The 25,574-nt window shown below is 47.7% G+C and overlaps 1 protein-coding gene across 3 annotated transcripts in view; it reads right to left on the reverse strand.

Annotated features, from left to right (window-relative positions):
- CTIF (cap binding complex dependent translation initiation factor) overlaps positions 1–24,540 on the reverse strand; it is a 191,546-nt gene extending 167,006 nt beyond the window's left edge. The window contains exon 1 of one of the 3 annotated variants that reach the window (XM_073584749.1): positions 24,364–24,533. The gene's annotated coding sequence lies outside the window, so the exon portion shown is untranslated. Of the gene's footprint in view, positions 1–24,363 lie in introns of all 3 variants that reach the window. The other 2 variants (XM_073584750.1, XM_073584751.1) reach the window with 2 other exon arrangements.
- Positions 24,541–25,574: the final 1,034 nt, after the last annotated feature.

Genomic DNA, 25,574 nt, shown 5'->3' on the forward strand with positions numbered 1-25,574 from the left:
TATATTCTTGTACATATGAGCACTATTATAGTAGTTATATTCTTGTACATAGGGGCAGTATTATAAGTATTATAGTAGTTATATTCTTGTACATAGGAGAAGTATTATAGTAGTTATATTCTTGTACATAGGAGCAGTATTATAGTAGTTATATTCTTGTATATAGGGGCAGTATTATAGTAGTTATATTCTTGTACATAGGGGCAGTATTATAGTAGTTATATTCTTGTATATAGGAGCATTATAGTAGTTATATTCTTGTACATAGGGGGCAGTATTATAGTAGTTATATTCTTGTACATAGGAGCAGTATTATAGTAGTTATATTCTTGTATATAGGGGCAGTATTATAGTAGTTATATTCTTGTATATAGGAGCAGTATTATAGTAGTTATATTCTTGTATATAGGAGCAGCATTATAGTAGTTATATTCTTGTATATAGGAGCAGCAATATAGTAGTTATATTCTTGTACATAGGGGGCAGTATTATAGTAGTTATATTCTTGTACATAGGGGCAGTATTATAGTAGTTATATTCTTATACATAGGAGGCAGTATTATAGTAGTTATATTCTTGTACATAGGGGCAGTATTATAGTAGTTATATTCTTGCATATAGGAGCAGTATTATAGTAGTTATATTCTTGTACATAGGGAGCAGTATTATAGTAGTTATATTCTTGTACATAGGGGAAGTATTATAGTAGTTATATTCTTGTAAATGAGAATTTGGACAAACCTGTAACAATAAATGCTTCTATTTTACAACTCAAAATAATTTGTGAATAATAAAAGTGCTGGTATTGAGTGACATGGATTGCGCTATAAGCTTAGCTGCTGATCAGCACAATGTATGAGTCTAATAAGCTAATAGGATATATAGAAATATGGCAGAACACTGCACGGAATGCACAGGACTATGGCAAGTGGTGTATGGCTGTGCACAGTATGGACACTTGCTGCCTGCTCCTCATACCATGGACATTCCTGTCATTGCTGATGAATGGCGGCTTGTCCTGAAGCTCTGCATTCCTCCCTGCTCTTCAGTGATTGATGTCGGTCGCCCGCCACTTCCTATTCTGTACCTGTGCTGCGAACAGCTGAGGCTCCGTGTAGCCGCCCACCGTCATCGCTTTTTCACTGGGCCACAGTCCAAAAGCCGACGGCTGACAATGTCACCATGTAAACATCTGATAAGAGCATGGCTAATTATCTGGTATAATAATAATAAATATGGGAAGGCAAAAAAGTACCGCAATACTAACAACATATTATACACAAATACCACATTGCGGTTTTTATTCTACATGCCTCAGCTGTATAATAAAAATTAAAAAAAAAAAAAAAAAAAAAAGTGTCCAGATGCCTCACTGGGAAACAAACTAATTATGCATTAATGGCCAGGACGCCTGTTGTGATAATTGCTTTCCTGAAAGTATGAGCGGCACAATGGCAGTCATGCACACAGCCAGACCCGAGCTATGAGAACAATGCCAGGTATGGGGTCCCTCCCAGTATACCCAGCGTGAGCAGGACAGTTTTTCTGATTCGCTGTGTCTTTCCTCATGCGCATGCATTGTAGGACCTTGGGTATCCGTGGTTACGACCACTGATATAGTGACAGCTAGTTGCTAGTGGTCGTAACCATGGATACCTAAGGTCCTGCAATGCCTGCGAATGAGAAAAGACACAGCGAATCAGAAAAACTATACTAATCTAGTTGGAGGTATTTGCTAATATTATTACATATTGAGATAGGATCTTGTCGATGGGAATACCCCTTTAAGTACCAACATCCAGCGGGGGGGAAGTCTTCCCAGCCAATTGGGGGGCACCGATTGGCTGCAGCGGTCACAAAACACTCCCCAGCCTGATCGTTATGTTTGGGAGTCTGACGGGGGATACGGTACTGAATGTGAAGGAGTGGTTCCGATATGGGAGACTATTATAGGCTTTGTTTCCTTCATTTACCACCCCAAGCCCTCTAAAGTTTTAAAGCAGGGGACAACCTCTTGGTACCAGTTCTGCATTGGAAGTGGCACAGCTCCATCCATAGTGTTTTGATCACGAGTGATCGCCCACAGAGAGAAGCGGCGGTACTAATCATGGCCACTACACTGTACGCATTGGGCACCTTACGGTGAACCCTCGCGCCTTGGATCAGCAGATCCGAGTAGGTGTTGAAAGTCTGATTCCCATCAACCTGACAATGATGGTCTATCCTAAAGGATAGTCAAGTCCCAGAGCGAGCACTGTGGAAATACTGAACAAGCATGGTACACTAAACCCTGCAGAAATACGCATGCAGCTCTGAAGCATACCGCTGGTTCTTTTTCCTATATAACCCTCAGTCCGTCTAAGATATTTCGTATCTGAAAAGCCCCATCACAAACAGCTCCCAAATGAAATCTCCTGAAACGCTCAGTGCTGATGTGGACATCGCAAGTGATCATAAGCAATTAGAGGGAAAATTGTCAGGAGTGGGAACAAGTTTTTACCATCATGGAGATTGATGATTGGTCCCGTGTACTTGGAGAAATACACAATATTTGGTGAAATGGGGGGGAGAATGTAAGCAGGGACGAGAGCCAGGTAATAATCAGCCGTCTTAGAGGTCTGCGGATGTTGCCTGGGAACGGAGTGAAGATTACAGCTCCGCACATGACGAGGGTCTCACCACGGAGAAAAGCGATGAAGTGCTTAGTCTAGACAGAGCGGGCCACACCTGGTGATCGTCAGCCGCATCTCACGACCCGAGACATTGGGGGGGCGCAAGGGCAGCACCTCCAGGGTACAGATGTATGGCTGTCTTACTAAGTAATGGTACCTCACTTTATATTAGGAAATGCCGTGGCATTTGGATTCTAGGGGTCCCCCTCTCCAATGATGGTAAAGAAGGGTCCACAGTACCGGCGTAGTTGGCCGTCCATCTGTGCTCGGCATTTCACTGTGCTCTTGTACGCCATAGCTAGTTGCATGGTCGACCAGGTCAGGAGGACCCTCCACATGTGCCCCTTATAGAGACAATCTTCCAACGCGACCCCCCCCCATACTCATGTCTTCCAACGCGACCCCCCCCCATACTCATGAAGATTCAGCTCAGCTGTGCTCCCTATGAAAAAGCCTGGAGCTCCCATCTCCAGAAGATCACAAGGACCGGATGTTATGAATGGGTCACCGAGGAGGATGGCAGGAACAGGCTAAGCCACCAGAAGACCAGAGAGGTTGGTAACTAAGCGGATTGCAGACCCCTGATCCTATCCACACAACTAGCAGTAGCCATGGAGCGTTCCTACGATGCCCTAGACGCTTCGTCACAGCCGGAGGACTAACTAAGCCTAAAGACAGATGAAATCTAAACTGCCCCGGAGCAGATCCCCAAAGGAATAGATAGCCCCCAAACATATACAGTCATATGTAAAAGTTTGGGCACCCCTATTAATGTTAACCTTTTTTTCGTTATAACAAATTTGGTTTTTGCAACAGGTATTTCAGTTTCATATATCTAATAACTGATGGACTCAGTTATATTTCTGGATTCAAATGAGGTTTATTGTACTAACAGAAAATGTGCAATCTGCATTTAAACAAAATTTGACCGGTGCAAAAGTATGGGCACCCTTATCATTTTCTTGATTTGAACACTCCTAACTACTTTTTACTGACTTCCTGAAGCACTAAATTGGTTTTGTAACCTCATTGAGCTTTGAACTTCATAGCCAGGTGTATCAAATCATGAGAAAAGGTATTTAAGGTGGCCACTTGCAAGTAGTTCTCCTATTTGATTCTCCTATGAAGAGTGGCATCATGGGCTCCTCAAAACAACTCTCAAATGATCTGAAAACAAAGATTATTCAATATAGCTTTTCAGGGGAAGGATACAAAAAGTTGTCTCAGAGATTTAACCAGTCAGTTTCCACTGTGAGGAACATAGTAAGGAAATGGAAGAACACAGGTACTGTTCTTGTTAAGCCCAGAAGTGGCAGGCCAAGAAAAATATCAGAAAGGCAGAGAAGAAGAATGGTGAGAACAGTCAAGGACAATCCACAGACCACCTCCAAAGACCGGCAGCATCATCTTGCTGCAGATGGTGTCACTGTGTATCGGTCAACAATACAGCGCATGCATAACGCCTTTTTGTATGACCAAACAACTCATAGAATCGTAGAGTTGGAAGGGACCTCCTGGGCCATCTGGTCCAACCCCCTGCTCAAAGCAGGATTCGCTAAATCATCCCAGTCAGATGTCTGTCCAGCCTCTGTTTGAAGACTTCCATTGAAGGAGAACTCACCACTTCTCGTGGCAGCCTGTTCCACTCATTGATCACTCTGTCAAAAATTTTTTTCTAATATCTAATCTGTGTCTCTTCCCATTCAGTTTCATCCCATTGCTTCTAGTCTTTCCTTGTGCAAATGAGAATAAAGTTGATCCTTCTACAATGTGACAGCCCTTTAGATATTTGTAGACAGCTATTAAGTCTCCTCTCAGTCTACTCTTTTGCAAACTAAACATTCCCAAATCCTGCAACCTTTCCTCATAAGACAGGGTTTGCAGACCGGTCACCATTCTGGTCGCTCTTTTCTGAACTTGCTCAATCTTTGTTTCATCAGTTCACAGGACCTTCTTCCAAAATGTAACTGGCTTGTCCAAATGTGCTTTTGCATACCTCAGGCGACTCTGTTTGTGGCGTGCTTGCACAAATGGCTTCTTTCGCATCACTCTCCCATACAGCTTCTCCTTGTGCAAAGTGCGCTGTATTGTTGACCGATGCACCGTGACACCATCTGCAGCAAGATGATGCTGCAGGTCTTTGGAGGTGGTCTCTTCTTGTGATTAGCGGGCCCATGACGCCACAATGACGACATTGTGCCAGCCCAGCTAATCAAATAGTAGCCGCAATTGCCGCCAGGTAAGAGGTGATCCTCCGACTCCTGTCCAGCGATCATAGACCAATGTCATGGTTGATGGATTGGAACGTGCTAATCAATTTGCACCGTTATACAGTGCTAACACATTTTTATCCCAACGGGGAAAAACTACATGTCAGATGCTGAATTGATATGTTGGGTTTAAAACAAATAAATAAAATACGCACCACTGGTTAAAAAAAAAAAAAAAAAAGGCACGCAAGGGGGCCAAAAAAAACAACAACCCTGCACAACGTGAATGAGATTTTGGAACCAAGGAAGAAGAGGAGCAGATAACGCCGGCGGGTTGTGGCGACAGTCAGTAGTCTGCAATACATGCACAGGCTACAGGCTGCCGTAACCAGCGACCTCTTGCTGGACAACATCCTGAGTGAAGCACATCTAACAATGCCAGCGTTTAGGGAGTTGCCACTTATGTAAACTTCATGTATTAGAAGAGGGCCTTCCCAGGTTAACTGACTGATATTTTCTGCATTTCCCACAGGTTTCCTATCCTTCCAGCAGCAATATCCGCATACGACAGAAGCAGGAAGCTGCCATTTCATTCTGAACAAAGACCCTGAAGCTCCGGCTGAAATCACATCGCTCCAACATCAGGGGCCGGCGGGTGGGTCGGCTGCCAAGATCAGGACGGTAAACAAAAGAAGGCAACATGCGTGGAGTCAAGACGCTGGCAACCGGTGCCAGATCTGGTGTGTACAATGCAGCCTGTGCCGAGACGGTGGGCAGTGAACCCCAAACCTGTATCATCAACATGCAGAAGTCAGGGGATCACGTCAGGCGTTTACAGCGACCATGTTGGCCATAGCATAATATTTCCGTGACCACATGCCACTATGTAGCTCTTGCCTTTAAGAGGGGCTGTCTAGATAAAAGCAAAATATAACATAATTCAGAGCCTCCGGCTGCCTGCACGACCCTCCTTTGATCCCGCACCGAACCCTCCAGCTGCCTGCACAGACCCTCCGTTGGTCCGGCACCAACCCTCCGGCTGCCTGCACGACCCTCCTTTGGTCCCGCACCGAACCCTCCGGCTGCCTGCACGACCCTCCTTTGGTCCGGCACAACCCTCTGGCTTCCTGCACGACCCTCCTTTGGTCCGGCACCAACCCTCCAGCTGCCTGCACCGACCCATCCTTTGCTCCTGCACTCAGCAAAGGCCAGCATTAGCCATTATTGGATAGCGACTAGAGCCCATAGTTGACAACATTAAAGTTGGCCCCGATCCTGTGCCAGTCCTGGCTGGAAAGGCCCATTTGTGCCTAGGCATTTTTGTAAATGTTGTCCATTATCGTCCGAGGACACCGTAAAATTAGCTAGGACTGTTACCAGAAAAACTGGACAGTCTTGAAAAATTTGAGTCAGTCAGCACGAGCCAGAAGCATGTGGGAAGGGGGCCGGCCGACTGCTCATTTCAAAAGCTAAACCAAACCCCTTCTTGTCACCGACGATGCATAGACACACAATGCCTGCGGCAGCAATGTTTTCATACAGTGACAGCAAGCAGAGATGTTTCCTCCATCATAGGTAATGTTATGAAAGTTTGTTTTTTTACTCTCTTTGCCTTCCAGATCAGATCCATAATGCTAACGCTCTCGCCCTACTTATCCCACCAGCTGGTGCAGGCGGGCGACAATAGGCTCCATTCCCCAGTGGCCTCCTAGCACACGAGACAGATCTAGCGCTTGTGCCATCAGGATGCGCCTGTCAGATATGTAAAGCTGCCCTGTGACAGCACTATTGTATGGACAAAGCCCTCCGGCTGGCTGAATGGGGCACCTTTTGGAAGTGCATTGAGCAGCAGGGTGGTGTACTGGTAAAAGGGAAAAAAAAAAATCTTTTAAATCTTCTGCCTGAGTGAGTGTGAACGAGCTGAGTGTGACCTGAGTGTAAGTGCGAACTGTGGTAAGTGTGTGACTTGAGATTCAGTGACTTTGGATTCAGGGAGTTTCCAAGGGAGGTATTACTGAATTGCTGCTATATTATATTAATACTTTTTATTTATTGTTGCTTATCTTATTGTCTGGTGCAATCCCCATTAGGATGTGCTCCACTATTGCCAATGCCATCCAGTGCACGTCTTGCCGCATGTATGAAATCCTTGAACAGCCGGTGGAGGGTGCATACTGCTGTGCGAGATGTGAGCACGTTGTGCATTTGGAAGCCCAGATACTGGATCTAAATGTGCAGCTGGCAACACTGAGATCCATAGACAATATGGAAAGGAGTCTTCTGCTCACTGAGCAGACGCTCAATGGGATAGATGAGGGGGGGGAGGCTAGGTTGGAGCTGCAGGACAATGAAGCAGCTAGCTGGGTGACAGTTAGAAGGCGGGGTAGAGGGAAGAGCACCAGGGAGGCTAGTCCTGATCTGGCACACCCCAATAAGTTTGCTAAGTTGGCAGATGAGGGGAGTGTTAGTGCAGGGGTAGCACTGCTGCAGCAAGGCATGTCCTCTGAAAGCCGGAGGAGTGTCTGCTCCAGTAAGGGGGGAAATAGGAGAGCAGGGCAGGCCAGACAGGTTCTGGTAGTGGGAGACTCAGTTATTAGGGGAACAGATAGGGCAATCTGTCACAAAGACAGGGATCGTCGAATGGTGTGCTGCCTACCTGGCGCTCGAGTCCGACACATCGCTGATCGGGTTGACAGATTACTGGGAGGGGTTGGTGAGGATCCAGCGGTCATGGTGCACATTGGCACAAATGACAATGTTAGAGGTAGGTGGAAGGTCCTTAAAGATGATTTCAGAGAATTAGGCTGTAAGCTTAAAGCAAGGACCTCCAAGGTGGTATTTTTGGAAATACTTCCTGTACCACGTGCCACGCCAGAGAGGCAACGGGAGATTAGGGAGGTTAATAAGTGGCTCAGCAATTGGTGTAGGAAGGAGGGGTTTGGGTTCCTGCAGAACTGGGCCGACTTCTCAGTTGGCTACAGGTTCTACGCTAGGGACGGGCTGCACCTCAATGGGGAGGGTGCCGCTGTGCTGGGGGAGAAAATGGCTAGAAGGTTGGAGGAGTGTTTAAACTAGGGATGGGGGGGAGGGTATTCCTTTTATAGGAGGGGAAGACAGTGCAGATAGAGACCTGGGCACAAATAATGACATTGGGGGTGGGGGTGGCATGGGGGGTGGAGTTAGAACAGTTAATAATTTAAGAAAGAATAGAGGTACAGAGAGATACATAAAGTGCATGTATACTAATGCCAGAAGACTCGCCAACAAAATGGAGGAATTGGAGTTAATGTTGTTGGAACATAATTATGACATGGTGGGGATATCTGAGACATGGCTGGACGAGAGCCATGACTGGGCGGTTAATTTACAGGGCTATAGTCTGTTCAGAAATGACCGTACTAATAAACGAGGGGGAGGCGTGTGTTTATATGTAAAATCATCCTTAAAACCCATCCTTCGTGATAATATATATGAATCTAATGAAAATGTAGAGTCCCTGTGGGTAGAGATAAGGGGAGGGGGGAAAAATAATAAATTACTGATAGGGGTTTGTTATAAGTCTCCAAAAATAATGGAAGCAACAGAGAATATCCTCATAAAGCAAATAGATGAAGCTGCGACTCAAGGAGAAGTCATTATTATGGGGGACTTCAACTACCCTGAAATACATTGGGGAACCGAAGCCTGCAGTTCCAGCAAAGGTGATAGGTGTCTGACATCTATGAGAGACAATTACCTTTCACAACTGGTTCAGGACCCAACAAGAGGCGGGGCACTGCTAGACCTAATATTAACCAACAGGCCAGATGTAATGGTTGGGGGTCACTTGGGTAATAGTGATCACAAATTAATAAGTTTTCATGTATCCTTTAATAAGATGTGTAGTAGAGGGGTTACAAGGACACTAAACTTCAGGAAAGCAAATTTCCAACGGATGAGAGATGATCTTTGTGCAATTAACTGGGACGATATCCTGAGACATAAAAATACACAAAGAAAATGGGAGACGTTTATTAGCATCCTGAATAGGACCTGTGCACAATATATACCGTATGGGAATAAACATGCTAGAAATAGGAGGAAACCACTATGGCTAAATAGAGCTGTAAGGGGAGCAATAAGAGAAAAATAAAGCATTTAGAGAATTAAAGCAAGTAGGTAGTGATGAGGCATTAAATAAATACAGAAGATTAAATAAATTCTGTAAAAAGCAAATCAAGACAGCAAAGATTGAGACAGAGAGACTCATTGCCAGAGAAAGTAAAAATAATCCCCAAATATTCTTTAACTACATAAATAGTAAGAAGCTAAAAAATGATAGTGTTGGTCCCCTTAAAAATAGTCTGGGTGAAATGGTGGATGAGGATGAGGAAAAAGCCAATATGCTAAATGACTTTTTTTCAACAGTATTTACACAAGAAAATCCCATGACGGATAACAATCAGGGATAAAAATTCTCCATTAAATGTCACCTGCTTAACTCAGCAGGAAGTACGGCGGCGTCTAAAAATCACTAAAATTGACAAATCCCCGGGCCCGGATGGGATACACCCCCGAGTACTGCAGGAATTAAGCACAGTCATAGATAGACCATTATTTTTAATCTTTAAAGATTCAATAATAACAGGGTCTGTACCACAGGACTGGCGTATAGCAAATGTGGTGCCAATATTCAAAAAGGGGACAAAAACTGAACTTGGAAATTATAGGTCAGTAAGTTTAACATCAACTGTGGGTAAAATCCTGGAGGTTTTTTAAGAGATACTATACTGGAGTATATGGTAAAGAATAACCTCATGACCCAATATCAACATGGGTTTACGAGGGACCGTTCCTGTCTGACTAATCTGATAAGCTTTTATGAAGAGGTAAGTTCCGGACTGGACCAAGGGAATACAGTGGACGTGGTGTACATGGACTTTTCAAAAGCTTTTGATACAGTGCCACACAAAAGGTTGATACATAAAAATGAGAACAATGGGGATAGGGGAAAATATGTGAAGGTGGGTTAAGAGCTGGCTCAGGGATAGGAAACAAAGGGTGGTTATTAATGGAGCACACTCGGACTGGGTCACGGTTAGCAGTGGGGTACCACAGGGGTCAGTTTTGGGCCCGCTTCTTTTTAACATATTTATTAATGACCTTGTAGGGGGCATAGAGAGTAGAATTTCAATATTTGCAGATGACACTAAACTCTGCAGGGTAATCAATACAGAGGAGGACAATTTTATATTACAGGAGGATTTATGTAAAGTAGAAGCTTGGGCTGATAAATGGCAAATGAGCTTTAATGGGGATAAATATAAGGTCATGCACTTGGGTAGAACGAACAAGATGTATAATTATGTGCTTAATTGTAAAATACTGGGCAAAACTGTCACTGAAAAAGACCTGGGTGTATGGGTGGACGACAAACTCACATTTAGTGGCCAGTGTCAGGCAGCTGCTGCAAAGGCAAATAAAATAATGGGATGCATTAAAAGAGGCATAGATGCTCATTAGGAGAACATAATTTTACCTCTATATAAGTCACTAGTGCGACCACACTTAGAATACTGTGTACAGTTCTGGTCTCCGGTGTATAAGAAAGACATAGCTGAACTGGAGCGGGTGCAGAGAAGAGCGACCAAGGTTATTAGGGAACTGGGGGTCTGCAATACCAAGACAGGTTATTACACTTGGGGTTATTTAGTTTGGAGAATTGAAGGCTTAGGGGTGATCTTATTACAATGTATAAATATACGCGGGGACAGTACAAAGACCTGTCTAATGATCTTTTTACTCTTAGACCTGTGACGGGGACAAGGGGGCATCCTCTACGTCTGGAGGAAAGAAGGTTTAAGCATACTCACAGACACGGATTCTTTACTGTAAGAGCAGTGAGACTATGGAACTCTCTGCCATATGATGTTGTAATGAGTGATTCCCTACTAAAATTTAAGAAGGGACTGGATGCCTTTCTTGGAAAGTATAATATTACAGGGTATATACACTAGTTTCCTTAATATTGCGTTGATCCAGGGAGCTAGTCTGATTGCCGTATGTGGAGTCGGGAAGGAATTTTTTTCCCCAATGTGAAGCTTACTGTTTGCCACATGGGTTTTTTTTTTTTGCCTTCCTCTGGATCAACATGTTAGGGCAGGTTAGGATAGGATATGGGTTGAACTAGATGGACTTAAAGTCTCCCTTCAACTTTAATAACTATGTTACTATAACTGGGCAGACACGTTCCCACTCTTCTGCTTTGTGACAGATGCGGTGGCGCTCCCATGTGTCTGCGCTGACCTCTCATAAGAATGCTCTTGTACACAGCACTAACACTACACAGCAAAAAGCCTTAGACCTCACTGACACATCAGGGTTTCCCATATTTTTTTCATGGACCCATGGACTTGCATTGCCGACACTCAGATGAAAATCTAGCATGTCTCCAATCTGTATGCGACAAATCACAGACGTGAGAACGGCCCCCATAGGATATCATGGGTATGAGAGCTATCCGCAAAAATCTGTGGGGCCAAGCACATGCCCGGTATTGTTCCTCGGACCAAGTGGTCCATAGAAAATATCGTAAGCATGTCAGACTTTGATCAAAGTGTCGGCTCAAAATCGGAAAGGCAAAAATACAAAAAAAAAAAAAATTTGGATAAACAGAGTGCGGTCCAATTTTCATTCATTGGCAGAAATGAGAGGGTGCAGAAACTTATTTGTTCGCTTTTCTCTCACGTACGGGAAAAATGGATGCCACTCAGACCAAACTCTGATAAGAATAATAGGCCCTTCGTTCTCGTACATGGAACAAACTGACGTCTGAATGAGGCCTTATACACTGCGTGCAGAATTATTAGGCAAATTGTATTTGAGAGGATTCTTTTTATTACTGAACAACAACTATGTTCTCAATCAACCCAAAAGACTCATATCAAAGCTTAATATTTCTGGAAGTTGGAGTGGGTTTTTTTTAGATTTGGCTATCTTAGGAGGATATCTGTTTGTGCAGGTAACTTACTGTGCAGAATTATTAGGCAACTTAATAAAAACCCAATAAATACCCATCTCACTTGTTTATTTTCACCAGGTAAACAAACATAACACAAAATTTAGAAATAAACATTTCTGACATTCAAAAACAAAAAAAAAAAAAAATCAGTGACCAATATAGCCACCTTTCTTTATGATGACGCTCAAAAGCCTTCCATCCATAGATTCTGTCAGTTGCTTGATCTGTTTATGATCAACATTGCGCGCAGCACCCACCACAGCCTCCCAAACACTGTTCGGAGAGGTGTACTGTTTTCACTCCCTGTAGATCTCACATTTTATGAGGGACCACAGGTTCTCTATGGGGTTCAGAGCAGGTGAACAAGGGTGGGCCATGTCACTATTTTTTCTTCTTTTAGATCTTTACTGGCCATCTACGCTGTGGAGTATTTGGATGCATGTGATGGTGCATTGTCCTGCATGAAAATCATGTTTTTCTTAACTATACCGACTTCTTCCTGTACCACTGCTTGAAGGTGTCTCCCAGAAACTGGCAGTAGGTCTGGGAGTTGAGCTTCACTCCATCCTCAACCCGAAAAGGTCCCACAAGTTCATCTTTGATGATACCAGCCCATACCAGTACCCCACCTCCACCTTGCTGGCGTCTGAGTCGGAGTGGAGCTCTCTGCCCGTTACTGATCCAGCCTCGGGCCATCCATCTGGCCCATCAAGAGTCACTCTTTTCATCAGTCCATAAAACCTTAGAAAAATCAGTCTTGAGAGATTTCTTGGCCCAGTCTTGACGTTTTATCTTATGTTTCTTGTTGAAAGGTGGTCGCTTTTCAGCCTTCCTTACCTTGGCCATGTCCCTGAGTATGGCACACCTTGTGCTTCTTGATACTCCAGTAACGTTGCAGCTCTGAAATATGGCAAAACTGGTGGCAAATGGCATCTTGGCAGCTTGACGCTTGATTTTCCTCAATTCATGGGCAGTTATTTTGCGCCTTTTTTTATCAACAAGCTTCTTGCGACCCTGTTGGATATTTGCCATGAAATGCTTGATTGTTCGGTGATCACGCTTCAAAAGTTTGTCAATTTCAAGACTGCTGCATCCCTCTGCAAGACATCTCACAATTTTTGACTTTTCAGAGTCCATCAAATCTCTCTTCTGACCCATTTTGCCAAAGGAAAGGAAGTTGCCTAATCATTAAGCACACCTTATATAGGGTGTTGATTTCATTAGACCACACCCCTCCTCATTACAGAGATGCAAATCACCTGATTTACATAATTGGCAGTTGGCTTTCAACACTATACAGCTTGGAGTAGGACAACATGTATAAAAAGGGTGATGTGATCAAAATACTCATTTGCCTAATAATTCTGCACACAGTGTAGAGACTTGCAGAAGCCTGGGGCTTTGGCACCAGGGCCGTGGACCCAATCTCTATCACTTTTTCATCGCCGCCCTCCATACGCTGTAAGGTTCTTATTTTTCAGCGAATGTTTTGGCCTTTTTGTAGTTGTATTTTTCTCCTGTAAGTTTGGGGTGCGTATACTTTATTGATTAGTTTTGATATTGATAAAGTGGAGTATTGGGGGAGAGAAAAAAAAAAGTTTTCGGAAGTTTATTTTTGTGACTCCAGTTGGCAGCAGTGTGGAAGTGGAGGAGAAAAATCAATAAAAACTTAAAATCGCTATTTCCATCTTTATAGATGGGCATTATCAGATAGGGCTTGCAGATACAAACAGTTTTACAATTCACTGTTTATTAAAATTTTTAGCAACTCTTAAAATATTAACACTTTTCTTTATAGGAGCTTGTTGCCTTGGAGACCGACCACCGCTGCTACATGGTAGAACATGGGCAGCGCTTACCAATTCTTCTCTGTTGTGCCTGTAAGCGCTGTTTTGACGCTGGCCGGGATCGCTGGTTCTCTCCGTTACCTCCTAACCCCGGCCAGTTTCAGGGCAGTGCTTACAAGCTAGAAAGCAGCAGTGGTCGGTCTCCTAGGCAACGAGTTGTAAACAAAAGAAAAAAGTGTTAATATCTCAAGAACGGCTGCAAATTTTAACAGGCCGTAAAATGCAAAAGTAATTATTTTTACAAGCTCTGTCTGACAATATCCATCTATGAAGATGAAAATAACCCTTTAAATGTTGCCATCACCAATGACAGTGCATTTAAACGGTCAGGATCTACAACTAAGTTACTGCTCCTGATCTTAAATGACGAAAATGTACGTCAGGGTGCGGGAACTGAAACCCGACTGTGATGTACATCACATATGACACTTTTGTCATTAAAGGGTTATGGTATAAGCAACATTTAAAGCCTCCTTACAGGATAAGTAATACATTGGTCACTGGGGGGGTCTGTCTGCTGAAAAACCCATTGATCCAGAGACCGGAAATCCTCCAAATACGCATGTGTGACCAGCGTTCATTGAGTGCAATGTCGGCCACGGATGATAACTTTATGAGGACGCACAAGCCATCTGGAGGAGGATGGGAGTCACGGCCGATCCTAATATCAGACATTATATTACTTACAAACCATAAAAGTTCAAAGGCAGCGACTACAGATACAGAGGGAGGCATCCCACCAATAACTGCTGCCAAACCTGCAATAAACGGAGACCGACGGCAGCCAAGCCCCAGCGGTTTGTTGTGAGCATGATGGGTGTAGTAATCCAGCAGCGACAAGGTTATGGCTCTATGAAAGGGGTTGCCCAGCGAAAAAAAAAAAAAGGTCCTTGTAAGGTTGAGCAATGCCGATCCCCCTTCTCTACTAATAGGCTGTGACAGAGGAGGGGGCTGGCTCACTTATAGAAAGGAGCAGACGGTCAGCCCCCTTCATTATCAAGGCTATTTACTTGTTGACTCAGGAAAAAAACATCCAATGTCAGACACAGACCTGATGACGACCTTCCAGAACTGGAGCTTGTTGCCAAAAGTCGGGGCTCCTTTTCCATGTTCGCTGCACAACTTGCTCATTTAAAGGGATTGTCCACAGAATATTTCAATTAGATACTTAAAAGCGCAGGGACTGTTTATTCTGACAGCCCAGACTGATCATCATAGTTCTCGGTAGCCCGTTTACACAGGATGATCTGCTGCCGAGAATGACGATTTTTGAGCACGCTTAAAAATCGTTTCACCCAACGAGTGAGCATTTTGCTACTTTTTCAGGTGACTGACGGCCTCTTTACTCTGCGCTATCATCGGGAACGGTAATCGCCCAGTGTACATGGGCTGAGGTTCATCTGATGGCCAATGCAAAAACAAAATCGAAACATATTTTACCCAAAGTTACATTTTCAGCCTGAAACATTCTTCCAAATTGGAGAGACAGAGGACTGCCTGTACACCCCACCCCGACATTTACCTGGAACTGTCAGGAGGGTCTAACTCTGTGTCCCTGCTTTCCTGTCGGTCACACTGTATACAGGCATACCAGCCTATACTTTCAGCTCTGGATAGGCAAGTCATTTGACACAGTCAGGAGTAATCCATGTTGGAAAGGAAAAGGAAGTTCCAGCACCTATAGTACCGGTAGAATGCACTTGATAAAACCTCCTACAAAAAAAAAAAAAAATGGGCTGAGACTCAGAAAAGTTCCTGGATATATTATACTAGATACAGCTGATGAAAAACGTTGAGGTTTTCAGCCGCTGCATGTGATCAGGAACCTGCCAGCAAGCAAACATTTTGTAAATGGCAGAACTCTTCACTATTTGTGGCATCAGACAACCCAGCTCTGCAGCAGAAACTACAGCAATTTTCACTATATTCTTCATTAGCAAAAACTGCACTCCTGGCGAAAGAGACAATTCGGCAGATTTTTTTCTTTACTCTGCCAAAAAGATAATCCTCCATTTTTCCTCATGTCAGATGTCCATTCATACATTTCCAGGAGGAATAACAGAGGACGTTTGCATTGACATGGGATATAAAAAATAATGCTGAATTTTTTTATTTTTTTTTTAGATTCGGACCCCAAAAAAAAGTATCTTTCTTTTGAGGACAGCAGCTTGGACGGGACTTGTGCTGCTGTCAGGGTCTGCTGTGGATGCAGGCTGGCAGTAGCATGGATACTGGCAGCCTTCATGTCTTTGGGTCTAGATCTCTCTCTTCTGGCAACGCTATGCTGCAGTCAGAGAGACGGGGCGATGGGTACATGGCCAAAAGACCCAGCAGTATAGAGCTACTACCGCCAACCTTTATAATGGGCGCAGCGACCCTCACACCATTAGATGCCGGCGCTCGTGTGTATATTTAGCTCCTGTAATAGTGTATGCCAGGGGCGGCTGCACTGGCGCTAAACACACACTGGATGGCAGAATGACAAAAATGAAAGGCGACCGGGAAGAGGTCACAGGACCAACAGCCCACCTAAGCCACCACAGTTAGGGCCTGCCATACAGAGAGGAAAAAAACTATATAACAAGCTCACAATATCTAGATATAGCAGGGGAGTGGTTACAGCAGCACAGCAGGTCAGTTTGGGGGGGGGGGTTTGGGGGGAAGAAGTGCAGCAGACCAGAGTGATGGGGACGACGAAAGGAGCAGCAGGCCAGAGCGGGGGGGGGTGCTTGGAGAGGCACGGCAGACCAGAGTGGTGGTGAGTGGGGGGGCAAGAAAGGAGCAGCAGGCCAGAGCAGTGAGGGCCGCAGCAGGCCAGAGCTGAGGGGGAGAAGGAAGAGAAGCGCGACAGACCAGAGTGGTGGGCACGAAGAAAGGAGCAGCAGGCCAGAGCAGTGAGAGGCGCAGCAGGTCAGAGTGGCGGGGGGGAGAGGCATGCAGCAGGCCACAGCGGGGGTGGGGGAGGCAGAGAAGCACAGCAGACCAGGGTGGGAGGGGGGAGGTTGGGGGGCTTTTGAAAAGCGCGGCAGAACAGAGTGGTGGGGGCGAAGTAAGGAGCTTTAGGCCAGGGCAGGAAGGGGGGCTGAGACGCATAGTAGGCCAGAGCTAGAGGGGGGGGCAGCAGCCAGAGCTGGGGTGGGGGGGGGGGGGGGGGGGGAGAGAAGCACGGCGGACCAGAGTGGTGGGGGTGAAGAAAGGAGCAGCAGGCCAGAGCAGAGGGGTGGGGGGAGGGAGAGAAGCGCAGCAGGCAAGGGCAGAGGGGGGAGAAGCACGAAAGGCCAGAGCGGAGGGGTAAGAAGCAAGGCAGCAGGCCAGAGCAAGGTCTGGGGGCCCAGCAGGCCTGAGCGGGTAGGGGGGAAGATAAGCACTGCAGGCCAAAACAGGGATGAGTGAATATTTCCCTTCTGAGTTAGTGTCAGACTTTTCTATGATCGGCTGATAATCTAGAACCTTTGATAATTAACAGAGGTTTTGGATTATCAACCGATCATAGAAAGGTTTATAACCCAGATTATAGTCCAGGAGTTGGATATCGATGACCTGTCCTTAGTATAGGTCATTAGCATCAGATGACAATGACAGATCAGCTGTTTTCAGCTCCGGCAGTGAATGGAACCAGAAACCCATATCGTATCAGAGGGGTTCTGACACGCGGCATCACCGCCGATCAGTTGAGTGATGGCCTACATGTGCATCTTGTGGCAGACTCTAGAAGTCCAATAGTTCTCATAGTAGGTGGTCACAAAAATGGCCCATCCAAACTATCAGATACTGAATAATCCTTTGAAGTTGGGCAGCGGCCGCTCCTAGGACTGTTGACAGGGCCACAGACCATAAATAAAGGGGCCACAAATGCTGGCCAAAGTGGGAATTCTGAGCCCTGTTCCCATGAATATTGGGGATCCGACAACTCAGACCCTCACCCTATTTTGATAGCTTCACAAGTCACCAACCAACAACCAACCCGCAAGGTACCGCAACAAGCAAGATATCCAACCAGTTCTGCCTTTCAGCAACTTCCTTGCTGTGATCGCGGTCCGCACTTGCATTATGCAGCAACGTAGTAGCCGCACAGAGCGATCTGTAGCCGTGAGAACTGTGTGACGGCCAACTTTGCCATGCAGGCCAGCCCCAGCCTAAATATTGGGATCAACCTTTCGGGGGTGAACAATGCAGGGTTCCTTCAAATATCATTTTTTCAAGTACTTATGTAAGCGCTTTTGCTGCGGAGCAGGACACAGATTTATCCCAACGCAGTTTACAGACATCCATTCCTTTTTTTTTTCTATTGACGTGCATTTTAAAACTGAGACACCAACGATCTGAGAGGTGAAAGGGAGTCAGAATAAACCCTCGAAGCAGGTGCCACACGGCCGTGAACAGAGCGGCCAGGTACCATGTGCGGCATAGTGACCATGTGCCTCACTGGATTAGTGCATTTAAGACTTTCTATCCATTTCGCTGGAGGCAACAGTCAGGTCAACACGTGCAAGAATAGTCACCGTCACCATCATCGTTACACTCAAACATTACTTACAATGTCAAATGGGTACTGTACCTTTAAAAAGGAAACAAATGTACCAATTATACGAACTGACTGGGGACTGCGCGGGGTATGCAGGTACTGCGTGTGCTAAGCAATGCAAGAGCGAGGGTGCTGCGGGTGCCTAGTAACTGGCCCTGCGGCCTCAGGTGACCATGCCCCTTGTCCTACAGGAGTACTAGGGTTCCAGCAACAGAACGGGGGAATAGCAAAACTGCACTTAAAGGGGTCTGTCCACTTTTTGGGAGTCAATTTTATTTTATTTTTAGATGAATATTTTTGGGGCTAAAAATCATTTTTTTGCAATTGGGTTTCATTGGACAGGCTGTTTCCCATTGTGATCAGTGGTCATAAAACAGCTGAGCAGAGCTCCAAAACACAGATCTGAGTGAAGGATGCATCAGACGCCAGTGCGAATCGGTCCAAGCACGGACCCAAGTGTGACAGCTTCGTATTTGTCTATGAGGCTGCGATGCTCAGGTCGGGAGAGTCCAGACCAGTGCGTGGGTGTGTTAGGGTCATATAGATGTATAGGGGCAGACAGGGAGGGTCAGTCTAGGGGTAGCAGATAGGTAGTTTGGTAAATTAGGTAGAGGAGGGATAGTAAGGGGCAGGTAGGGATAGATAGGGTCAGCTTTTATAAGGGACAGCTTTAGTTAGAGAGGCACAGGGTGTTTTTGTGTGTGTAGTCAGGGTTAAAGCCTCTTAAAACTCCAGCTACCTGGTATTGGGCTGTTGTGTGGCACAAATAGTTTTTTGTTTTGTAGACAAGAAAAATGGATATTGGGCTTGCAGGTGCCAAACTTGGCTCTGACAGAGGTTTGGATTTTGATATGTAATGATGCTGATGATGTTGATAATGATGAATTCTAATGAATTGTGATGTATTATAATGATAATGTTATTATTATTATACATTTATATAGCGCCATTTATTCCATGGCGCTTTACATGTGAAGAGGGGAAATATAGACAAGTACAATAAACATGTGTAAGACAAGGGACACACAAGTACATAAGGAGAGGGACCCTGCCCGCGAGGGCTCACAGTCTATAGGGATGGGTGAGGATACAGTAGGAGAGGGTAGAGCTGGCTGTGCGGTGGTTCAGTAGACCGAGGATCATTGCAGGCTGTAGGCTTGTCGGAACAGGTGGGTCTTCAGGTTCTTCTTGAAGATTTCCGTTGATGGCGAGTCTGATGTGTTGCGGCAGAGAGTTCCAGAGTATGGGGGAAGCACAGGAGAAGTCTTGTATGCGGTTGTGGGAAGAAGAGATAAGAGGGGAGTAGAGAAGGAGATCTTGAGAGGTTCGAAGGTTGCGTGCTGGTAGGTACCTAGAGACCATGTCACAGATGTATGGAGGAGACAGGTTGAGGATGGCTTTGTATGTTATGGTTAGGGTTTTGAATTTGAGCCTCAGGGCAATAGGAAGCCAGTGAAGGGCCTGGCATAGGGGGGAGGCTGGGGAATAGCAGGGAGACAGGTGGATTAGTCAGGCAGCAGAGTGTAGGATGGACTGGAGCGGAGCCAGCGTGCTAGAGGGGAGGCCAGAGAGTAGGAGGCTGCAGTAGTCGAGGCGGGAGATAAGAGCATGCACTAGTGTTTTTGTGGTTTCGTGGTTGAGGAATGAGCGAATGTATGGGATAATGGTTACTAGGTTTGGTTTTGCCGGGGAAGGTGTGTATATTTTTGGCTGTTCTTCATGGTAGCATCATTGTTGGGGGGGGGGGGGGGGGTTTGGATGGGAATGGACATCCTGGAAAAATAAAAAGAGAAAATACTTTGCCAAGGACAAATGGACCCCTAAGGCAGTGTTCCCCAACTCCAGTCCTCAGTAGCCACCAACAGGTCAGGTTTTAAGGATTTCCATAGTATCGCCCAGGTGGTGCAAGTATTGCCTGTACAGGTGAGCAGATCTCACTTTTGCAATGTTAAGGGAAATCCTGAAAACCTGACCTGTTGGTGGCTATTGAGGACTGGAGTTGGGGAACCCTGCCTTGAGAGAAAAAAAAAAAAAAAAGGAGGAGCATGATAAACTGTTCATGGACCTGGTAAAATAAATTGGTGTGCAGTGATAAGGTCCATAAGTTCATGCCCTAAGTTTGTTGCGCTGTGGGGTAAAAAAAAAAAAAAAAAAAAAAAGGAAAGGTGTGTTTTGCAGTGTTGCTAGACAGGCAGGTGAGCTATGGCCAAGGGGGCCTTTTTTTTGTATTTTTGGGCGACTGGGACAGTTTTTGTTCTTTTTTAAGAGGGAAAGTGTCAGTGTGGATGGATGTGTGTTAGTTTTGTTTTTCCTTGCTGGGGGTTCCTTAAGCTGGAAAGTTTTTTGGACTCTGGTCTATTGGGACTCTTGACTTTTAGTTTTAAGATCTTTCTGTTTTGGTGATTTTAGTCCGCTTTCTTGTTTTGGAGAAATTGCTTTGTTTTGAAAAAACTGTAATATCTTTGTATGTTTTGTACTTTAATAAAAAAAAAAAAAAAAAAGACGTTCCAGACCAGTGCGTGTTTGGATCGATTTGCATGGACGTTTGATGCAGCCTTACGAACTCCTCATCACTGTTGGAACAAGCTCACTGATGGACATTCAGATAACTCATTCTGCAGCCGGCAATGGTTGCAAACATTATTAATAACACAAAACACAAGCAAAAAGAAATGTTCCTACCGTAGAAGTAGACAGACACTTTTTTTTAGGTTAATCTGGGTCCAAGTAGCAGTGGGAGTGCCATTGATTTGGCTCCCTGCACCCACCAGATGTTTATGGTGTGATACCACTTTAAATAAAAGACACATAAGTATCACAAGTGATTGTAACATGAGTAAAACCAGCTACATTCAGCGCCGGACAGATACAACAGCCAATGCCACAATGTTGGTGGGGATACAGACAGAATAGTTACCCCCCCCCCAAAGGGGCACAATGCAACACATCATTGGGTGACCCCCTAAGTAAAAACATCCAAGAGTAGCAGATCCCACCAGGAACAAAGCATTAGCAGCTAGTAAGAGTTATCCAAGTTGATTACTGTATAGTGAAAAGTTTTGCAACTATCTAGAAGACTTTCTTTTGGAATTCTTCACTGTTTTCAAGGTTACTGCTTGATGCCAGTGAACGGGAAAGTTCTCCTACATCCAAATCCTCAGTTTTGGGATGCTGCGTCAGTGTTGAGAATTGGTTCTCAGCTCTGAGTTCCTGGGAAAAGAAACATTTTCTATTTCCACCGATCTGATTAGTTTGGGTAGGGCTGTCCACACCGATACACTGTAGCAAACGTTCAACGATACAAGCAGGACCAGTCTAAAGTCTTCAGTTTTACAGAATGAAAATTGTGAGAGTGGAATTAGGAGAGAAAGTAAACAACAAAACAACGACAACTATGTGCCGTCTCGCGCAATAAACCCAATCTGCCCATGACGCGTGCCGCCACCATAGACAGACACAACAGTAAGTCAGAAGTTCCAGAGCTTTTCATTATACAATGACCGTATCATGTTTGCCGATATCGGGTTGGTAGAGCTACACACCCGCTGTACCCACAACTAGGGGGCAGCAAGAGGGTGACACACATGACCCGTGTCCACAGATGATCCCACCAAATATGTCCACTTAGTAGTAAGAACGGGGGCCCCAATATATTGGGGGGCTAATTGGTGGGTGCTGGGGAGCCCCTCGTCTTACTATATAGAGTGGCTATAATGACCACACAGCTATTTGACACTTCTCCATGGCAAATCCTGGTTCCGCGTCAGTGCACAGCCAAAGCTGTCTGACAACCTGAATGGAAGTTGTGATTGCGGTGATACTGGTTGTCAACCAGTTTTCCCAGAAAGAAACAAATTACGTAAGAAAATTGGAAAAAAAAAGTTGAGGTTCGATGCTGCTATAGCTGTGCCTGGCAACAGGGTGACATAATGCAGATGAATGAGCATTACATAAGTGCCAGAAGCGATGGGCATTGTGCCTGCCGTGTGTGTGTGTGTGTGTGTGTGTGTGTGTGTGTGTGGGTGTGTGTGGGGGTCATGTTACAAAAGGGTGAAGTAATGTCTGGGGGCTCAGGTCACAACAAAGTGGCATTAAGGTTCAGGTCTAACCAAAGCAGTCGCTGAGGGGCTCTGGTTGCAATAGAGTGAAGTAATGCCGGTGGGTAGGCTCGCAATGCAACAAAGCGGCACTGGGTGGGGCTCGGGTCGCAACAAAGCTGCATCACAGGGGCTCAGGTTGTAAAAATGCTGTGTTGGTTTGCAACAGTGTGACGTTGGGGGAGCACAGTTTGGAAAAAAGCAGTGTCGGATTGCAACAGAGCTGCGCCGGGGGGGGGGGGCTCGGGTCTCAATAGAACTGCGCCGGGGGGGGGCTCGGGTCTCAACAGAGCTGCGCCGGGGGGGGGGCTCGGGTCTCAACAGAGCTGCGCCGGGGGGGGCTCGGGTCTCAACAGAGCTGCGCCGGGGGGGCTCGGGTCTCAACAGAGCTGCGCCGGGGGGGGGGGGGGTTGGGGGGCTCGGGTCTCAACAGAGCTGCGCCGGGGGGGGGCTCGGGTCTCAACAGAGCTGCGCCGGGGGGGGGCTCGGGTCTCAACAGAGCTGCGCCGGGGGGGGGCTCGGGTCTCAACAGAGCTGCGCCGGGGGGGGGCTCGGGTCTCAACAGAGCTGCGCCGGGGGGGGGGCTCGGGTCTCAACAGAGCTGCGCCGGGGGGGGGGCTCGGGTCTCAACAGAGCTGCGCCGGGGGGGGGGCTCGGGTCTCAACAGAGCTGCGCCGGGGGGGGGGCTCGGGTCTCAACAGAGCTGCGCCGGGGGGGGGCTCGGGTCTCAACAGAGCTGCGCCGGGGGGGGGCTCGGGTCTCAACAGAGCTGCGCCGGGGGGGGGCTCGGGTCTCAACAGAGCTGCGCCGGGGGGGGGCTCGGGTCTCAACAGAGCTGCGCCGGGGGGGGGCTCGGGTCTCAACAGAGCTGCGCCGGGGGGGGGCTCGGGTCTCAACAGAGCTGCGCCGGGGGGGGGCTCGGGTCTCAACAGAGCTGCGCCGGGGGGGGGGCTCGGGTCTCAACAGAGCTGCGCCGGGGGGGGGCTCGGGTCTCAACAGAGCTGCGCCGGGGGGGGGCTCGGGTCTCAACAGAGCTGCGCCGGGGGGGGGCTCGGGTCTCAACAGAGCTGCGCCGGGGGGGGGCTCGGGTCTCAACAGAGCTGCGCCGGGGGGGGGCTCGGGTCTCAACAGAGCTGCGCCGGGGGGGGGCTCGGGTCTCAACAGAGCTGCGCCGGGGGGGGGCTCGGGTCTCAACAGAGCTGCGCCGGGGGGGGGCTCGGGTCTCAACAGAGCTGCGCCGGGGGGGGGCTCGGGTCTCAACAGAGCTGCGCCGGGGGGGGGCTCGGGTCTCAACAGAGCTGCGCCGGGGGGGGGCTCGGGTCTCAACAGAGCTGCGCCGGGGGGGGCTCGGGTCTCAACAGAACTGCGCCGGGGGGGGGGGGCTCGGGTCTCAACAGAACTGCGCCGGGGGGGGGGGCTCGGGTCTCAACAGAACTGCGCCGGGGGGGGGGCTCGGGTCTCAACAGAACTGCGCCGGGGGGGGGGCTCGGGTCTCAACAGAACTGCGCCGGGGGGGGGGCTCGGGTCTCAACAGAACTGCGCCGGGGGGGGGGGGGCTCGGGTCTCAACAGAGCTGCGCCGGGGGGGGGGGCTCGGGTCTCAACAGAGCTGCGCCGGGGGGGGGGGCTCGGGTCTCAACAAAGCTGCGCCGGGGGGGGCTCGGGTCTCAACAGAGCTGAGTCGGGGGGCTCGGGTGGCAAGAAAGTGGCACAGACTCAGAAAATGATGAAAGTTTGGTGAAATAAGTTGTGCTTTCCTGGGCAGAGCCCTGGTGCTCAGTGCAGACAGGAGAGGACATGCTGCCCCCCCGATACCAGGCACACCCACCCGCGGGGTCACTGGTCACAGCTGGCACACACAGCCTGGTAAACAAAGGGAGGACCCAGCAGGGAGCAGCATCATCCCAGACGGGCACAGCCACGTCCACATGGAGGCAGCGACCTGCCACACACACCGCAGGCCCAGTCCGGGGAGCAGAGTGGCGATAACGACGGGCACAGACGGGTACGTACCTGGGCAGTGAGCTCCCCCGGAAGAGCCGGCCGCCTGCTCCCTGACACTGGCCGACAGCTCCAGCCTGACACAGGGAATGCAGGAGAGTGACGTCACGGTGCCGCCCCTAAACGGCACCACGTGTCGACAGCACCGCCGCGGGGCACGCCGGGAATTGTAGTCCCAGCAGGAGATAGTGACACGGCTCTGTAGACAGGAGTGAGGAATGTCAGAAATGTGCTCAGGAATGAGGCTGACATCACTGTAGGTCCTCAGTGGTTGATACCTTTTCAGTCTAGCCTGACGAAGAGACCTGTGTAGTCTCGAAAGCTTGCAATGTGTTACCATCTTAGCCTTTAAAAGGTATAAACCACTGATTCTGAATATTCTACTACGGTATCTACTGGCCAGCAAAGATATATATCTTTCCGACATCACTGCAGACACCGCCAGTGTAAGGGCTCACCACACACCTCACTGCAGACACCGCCAGTGTAAGGGCTCACCACACACCTCACTGCAGACACCACCAGTGTAAGGGCCCACCACACACCTCACTGCAGACACCGCCAGTGTAAGGGCTCACCACACACCTCACTGCAGACACCGCCAGTGTAAGGGCCCACCACACACCTCACTGCAGACACCGCCAGCGTAAGGGCTCACCACACACCTCACTGCAGACACCGCCAGTGTAAGGGCTCACCACACACCTCACTGCAGACACCTCCAGTGTAAGGGCTCACCACACACCTCACTGCAGACACCGCCAGTGTAAGGGCTCACCACACACCTCACTGCAGACACCGCCAGTGTAAGGGCTCACCACACACCTCACTGCAGACACCGACAGTGTAAGGGCTCACCACACACCTCACTGCAGACACCTCCAGTGTAAGGGCTCACCACACACCTCACTGCAGACACCTCCAGTGTAAGGGCTCACCACACACCTCACTGCAGACACCGCCAGTGTAAGGGCTCACCACACACCTCACTGCAGACACCGCCAGTGTAAGGGCTCACCACACACCTCACTGCAGACACCGCCAGTGTAAGGGCTCACCACACACCTCACTGCAGACACCGCCAGTGTAAGGACTCACCACACACCTCACTGCAGACACCGCCAGTGTAAGGGCTCACCACACACCTCACTGCAGACACCGCCAGTGTAAGGGCTCACCACACACCTCACTGCAGACACCGCCAGTGTAAGGACTCACCACAC

Source organism: Dendrobates tinctorius, unplaced genomic scaffold (genome assembly GCF_039654945.1).
Source record: "Dendrobates tinctorius isolate UK_male_01 unplaced genomic scaffold, ASM3965494v1 ptg000085l, whole genome shotgun sequence".
Classification (NCBI taxonomy): domain Eukaryota; kingdom Metazoa; phylum Chordata; class Amphibia; order Anura; family Dendrobatidae; genus Dendrobates; species Dendrobates tinctorius.